Source organism: Dipodomys ordii, unplaced genomic scaffold (genome assembly GCF_000151885.1).
Source record: "Dipodomys ordii isolate 6190 unplaced genomic scaffold, Dord_2.0 Scaffold59, whole genome shotgun sequence".
In the NCBI taxonomy this organism is placed as follows: domain Eukaryota; kingdom Metazoa; phylum Chordata; class Mammalia; order Rodentia; family Heteromyidae; genus Dipodomys; species Dipodomys ordii.
In genome coordinates, this window is record NW_012267275.1 from 8186347 (window position 1) to 8192574 (window position 6228).

Sequence of the window (6228 nt, forward strand, 5' to 3'; positions counted from 1 at the left end):
GGTGGGGAAAGTCTATGAACTCTAATTAATCACCAAAAATCTGGACTGTGGAGCTGTGGCCCAAGTTGTAGAGTGCTATCCTTGAACAATAAAGCCAGGGACAGTGTCCAGACCCTGAGTTCAAGCCCAAGGACCAGCACAAAAAGGAAAAAAAATACCTGTTTTCTTGATTGTCTCCCCAGTAACTCCTGATAAATGGATTTTTATAGACAATAAAAATATTACCTGGGTAATGGAGGTTTATACCTTAATCCTAGCTACTCAGGAGATTGAAATCAGAACTTCAGTTTAAAGCCAGCTTAGGCATGTAAGTGCTTGGGACTCCAATTTAACACCCCAAAAATAAGTGAATAAATATTTTTTAAAAAAGAAATATGGCTATTTCATTTTCAATAAATGGTTTCTATTCCCTGTATTTGTTGTCTACTGTTAATAAATAATCAAAACTGTGCTTTTGGGAGCTTCACTGCATGCATACCTGGGCTTTCACTTTAGAAGTCAGCCACTAATACTTCACTCCAGACAATGGCCTAAAACTTGATGGTATGGAAATTGCTTAGCAAAGGTCAACAAACCATTAAAAGTATTTAGGAATAAACTTGACCTGCTCTTGGAATATAAGGAGACAATGAAAAAAAACACTTTAATAGAAATAGGAATTCTATATATCCTGAATAGCAATTCTTTAAAGACTCATTTATTTCAGATAATTTTTACAAAAACATGTAATTCTCCTAAGAATTTCTGGCTTAAGGGATGTCTGGCTTTAGAAAATCAACTATAAGGAGGCAAAGTCCTGAGAAGTTGAAATAAAAATGGCTCATGCCATGTTAAGGTATTACTTTGTAGTCCTTGCAGACCTTGAAATCAGAATTCTCTAATCTCAGCCTCCCAAATACTGGGATGATAAGAGTATTCTCCCAAACCTGGCATTGACTTCAGTGTTAGCACCGAGGGGTGTGGCACTTTGTTAAGGTTTCATGCATGAAGTCTCAATGTATTCTCTGTGTGGAACCTGAGCCAAACAGGAATGTGGCTACAGTCAAATAACGTTGAATGGCTATTATGGTAGAGTAGGCTTGATTCAGGTCCTTGAGTAAAAAAAAAAAATGTACACTTGAATTGGAAAAGCTACATTCTTACCAGGTCATCTAAATAACCAGCAAAGCTCTGGAAATTACCCTAAGCCATAGCTTTGCGAATGTTAGAATCCTGGTACTGATGCTGAAAGTGGCACTCTTCAAACTGGACATCAACTGTTGTAACACAAGATATATGTGGCTTTTACAGTCAAAAACCATCTTGGAAATAACTAGCATTATAAATGAATATCATAGAAGAGGTAACTAAAGAGACACCTTTTACATCATCTGCCCTCTCTTCTTCCTGTACATTAAGAGGAACAGGGTGATGAAAAGCATAGCTCCTAATAGACTAGAGTCTTTAGCTGAGCCTGAGTCTAATAAGGAAATTTCCCTGGCCTAGAATGTTTTCTTTTTATAAAGTCCACAAATGTGTATGTAGAGCTGTATGGATGCAGGTGATTTGCCTGTCTTTGAAAGGGATAAGTGCACATTGTGAAGCAAAACTAGCCTTTTCTGTTCTAATCTTCCTTAGGCATCAGCATGATGGCAAACTTCACTCATATTTCAGGACTTTTATTGTTGGTGATGTGTGTTAATTTGGAAATATGTAGCTTAATTTTATGATAATCAGTTAAGCTCCCAGTGCAGACTGAAAAATTATTCATTTCACTTGACACAGTACAATTGATGTATAAATCATAGTACCAATCACAGTACAAACCATAATTGGTTAATGAGTACAGAGCACTTAAATACATATTTATTTTTTTCTGACTAGTTTCATAAGCTTTCTTCAATTATTTTCCCTATTATCACATACTACTTTTCATTTGTAACCATTGATCAAAACAAGAAAGATAATGCCATGTTAAACAAACCTCCAAATGAAGGAGTACAAACATCCTTCCATGGGCTGGAGGCTGCTGGCTTCCTTCTTTTGTTGAGGGCCTTGTTTGTCACACCAGCCTCTTCTAGCCATAGAACAATTGTTTGCAATTGACATGCTATTGACTTGAATTGATTGTAACAATCAGCTATTAAACTGTTTACAATTAAATGACAATTTAGACCTTTTAATGTAAATGCCAAATTAGGTTTTATTTCAGCTTTCCCATTCCAGCTTCAATGTTGCCTTAACATATCCCCCTGCGCTCCAACCGAGGGTCTGAACTCAGGCCTTCTCACTTGCTCTCCTTGCCGGCTCAGCTGGCCACCCTACCACTTGAGCTACACCTCTGGCTTCTTGACCCATTTTTAAAATGTATCCTCAGTGGGAATGGGAAGGTGGCTCACTGGTAGAGCGCTTGCCTTGCATGCCTTAAGGCCCTAGGTTCGATTCCTCAGCACCACATAAGCAAAGAAGAAAAAAGCCAGAAGTGGCGCTGTGGCTCAAGTGGTAGAGTGCTGAAGAGCTGAAGAGCTAAGGGACAGTGCCCAGTCCCAGAGTTCAGGCCCCACGACTGAACCCCCCAAAAAAATGTATCCTCAGTTTATGTTTGTATTTTTTTACTGTAAAAATGCCTACTTATATTCCACATACTTCATGTTACTTGCAACAATATCCACTTTAAGTTTTTAGTAAGCTCACAAATGATTAAGATACTCTGAAATAACCTTCATTCACAGGAACAACTTTCATTTCTTACTGCCTAACAGTCATATATATATATATATATATATATATATATATATATATATCAGAAAAATAACCCAATCCATGGTAGTTTACAGGCAAGTCAAAGTCTGAAACATGGGATTTTCAACTATTTAAATTATCGAGACATTAAGATCTATCAGTTCAGTTAGGAGAGGCAGAGACAGGCTAATAAAAGAATCATCAATACATCATAATTGCCAGCATCAGTTTATTAACAGACCCAATTACAAAAAAGCATGGCAGACACCTCAGTTTATCCTTCTAATAAGCCTATTAATCTGATCCTCCCAGTTGCCAGCATCTCCACCTTCTACAAAGTGGGTGGTCTTCTTCATGCCACCTCGGGGAGAAGATAATTTGAAGAGCCACAGGAAGTTATTTGCTTCTTGGAGCATTTTCCAACAGTATAGATCTCATGAATCAGATCCTCCATGCCGATGATGCCACAATTACCAAGAGATTGAGCAATCAAAGTGTTATCTGTTAAGGCAATTTGCTTCTTACTAATTTTGCCATAACCAGCCACACTGATGAGCTCATTTACCGACTTCAGGTTTGGGTACCCCCATGCAATTTATGGTTCCACAATCCTCAACATATTAATTAAAGCCTTATTGAGCTTAATAAACATGTTATTGATGATCTGGCAAAGGAGAAGAAGCTGCAACACCTTACAGACTTTTGGACTCACACCTTTGATTCCTCTGATTCTGATGACAAATGCCAATTTAGGCTCTGCAGGTAAATAGACGTAACCTGCTTTTCTGGCCATTCTAGCCATTCGGGTCTCAGTTCTGTATATTTGCCTGTATTCTTTGTGATAGTGCTTAGCTTTCTCATAGATGAGCTTCCTCCTTGCCGTTCGACGCATCTTCTGGACACATTTCTTTCTCAGGCACTTTATTTTCAGCTCAGCAAAGTTCCTCTGCTTTTTCTTATGGGTTTCTTTTTGGCACAGCAGGAACTTTCTTTTTCTTCTTTTCTGACCCCTTCATGGTTCCACCAGATATATTGTCGGCCGTGGGGCTTGAACTCTGGGCCTGGGCACTGTCCCTCAGCTCTTCAGCTCAAGGCGAGCACTCTACCACTTGAGCCACAGTACCACTTCTGGTTTTCTGGTGGTTTATTGGAGATAGGAGTCTCACGGTCTCTCCTGCCTAGGCTGGCTTTGAACCGTGATCCTCAGATCTCAGCCTCCTGAGTAGCTAGGATTACAGGCATGAGCCACCAGCGCCCGGCATTTGTATTATTATTTAGGAACCAAATACTCATCCTTCCTTTACCACAAATACTAAATACTAAATTTACTACAAATACTAAAATTTAATCACAAGTATCTTTAAGTTTATTTGTGATTACTTGATCAATAAAAATGACTTAATTTACTTTCATTTAGAGTGACTGCAAAGATCTACATTCCTTTCAGACACGGTGACTAACACCTATTATGTCAGTTACTTGCATTTTTACATAGTTCTTACATGCAAGTTTATTCATTTAATAATTGGACATGGCTCTATTCATCTTCATGTCCCATTTATATTGTATTTTTTCTCATAACAATGACTTTCATGCTTCTTTTACTGTTCTAATTATATCTTTTTAATTTTATTTTATTTTATTTGTGAACATATTGTACAGAGGGGTTACAATTACATGGGCAGGATACTGCATACATTTCTTACCAAGCATTGCAGAGCAGCCTCCTCCTTTGTTTACCCTTCACATCCCTTCCCAGCCTCCCCCCTCCCCACCCCACCCAATCCTCCCCCCCACCCCCCCACCCCCGCCACCGAAGTTGTAAAGCTCATTTTCGACTTGACAACTTGTACTTCTCATTGTTGCAACAGGTCCACCTGTATCCTTAAATGACTTGTTTTTCCCCATCTCCTCAAGTTATACTGTCATCAAATATAGTGAAAGCGGGGGTTATACTATGGGGGAGGGACATACAAAGCAACAAATAAATAATCTTATAAATGCGTTAGAAACACATGCATGAAAGAAAAAAAACATTAAAATACTAAGGGTTCATTTTCCTAACATCACATTATCTGACCTTTTCTGCTTGACTCATAGATATACTAGATATTGCATATAAGGGAAACCATGGGACCTATGTTTCTTTGGGCCTGGCTTACTTCACTTAATATAATTTTTTCCAATTTTTTCCACAAATGGGTCAATGTCATTCTTTCTGATGGAGGCATAGAATTCCATTGTGTATATATACCACATTTTCTTGATCCATTCATCTACTGAGGGGCATCTGGGCTGGTTCCATATCTTAGCTATGGTAATGAATAGACAGCTGATGCTAAATTATCTTAATTCTCACATTCATCATATGAAAAGGAAATCAAAAGTGCCTTGGCTTTTCTTTCAAGATGTTTCTGCCATTTTTAATCTTATGGTTTAGAGTTCTACTTTTCCTAAAATGTAGACAAATAAGGGTGTGAATGTGGGTATGTATGTATTTTTGTTTGCCAGTATTAGGATTTAAAACTCAGGGCCTTTTACTTTTGCTTGGTTTTCTTGCCAGCTCAGAGGGTGCGCTACCATTTGAGCATCATTTTTGCATCTTAATGGTGTATTAGAAATGGAACTTTACAGAACTTTTTTCTGGGGCTGGGTGGAGACCCTCCAGATCTCATATGCCTAAGTAGTTAGGAGTACCTGCATGAGCCATTGGTGCCTGGCTGAAAATAATTTTTCTAAACCTCTAAAATGTATGTTTTAAATATATAATTGTAGTACTGCTATTAAAATATGCTTTATCTAGGGGCCAATGGCTCATTCTTTTAATCCTAGCAACTAAAAAGGTGCAAATAAAGAGGAGCATGTAATTTGAAGCCAATAAAAGCAAACGTTCACAACATTTTCAACAGAAAATGTTGGGCATGGTGGTGTGTACCTGTCATGCCAACAATGAAGAATCATGACCCATCAAGCTAAGATAAAAAGATAAAACTACGAAAGCAAAAAGCTGGAGATGTGGCTCAAATGCACATACACATACACACATACACATATACATATATACTTATATATTAATATATACTGTTATATATGTGTACTAATATGTATACATTTTATGTGTGTGTATATATAAATTAGACATTATATGTTGCATATTGTACATATAATTGTAGAACTTTCACCTTCAATTATCAGGATAAAATTAGATCAGATATACCTACCTCATGAGAAAATAATAGAAAATGTGAGTAAAATGTTTATGAAATCTCCGACAATGTCAAGGGAATAGATAAACCAATAAAGCTGAAGGTTTTGTTAGGCTCTCCCAGGAATAACGGCCCCTCCCCATGTTCTTCCTGAGTGCACACCTGGCCCCTTCCCTAAAAACCCCTCCCCAGCAGTTGTAACCCAGGTAACTGGCATACCTGGGGATGGTGGGCAGTCGCCAGGCTCTGAGGTCTTCACTGGGGCCATCCCTCCTCCTTGACCTCTCCCAATATATCAGTC

The 6228-nt window shown here is 38.2% G+C and overlaps 1 pseudogene; it reads right to left on the reverse strand.

Annotated features, from left to right (window-relative positions):
- Positions 1–2568: 2568 nt before the first annotated feature.
- On the reverse strand, positions 2569–3737 carry LOC105989813 (annotated as a pseudogene).
- Between the last annotated feature and the right edge of the window lie 2491 nt (positions 3738–6228).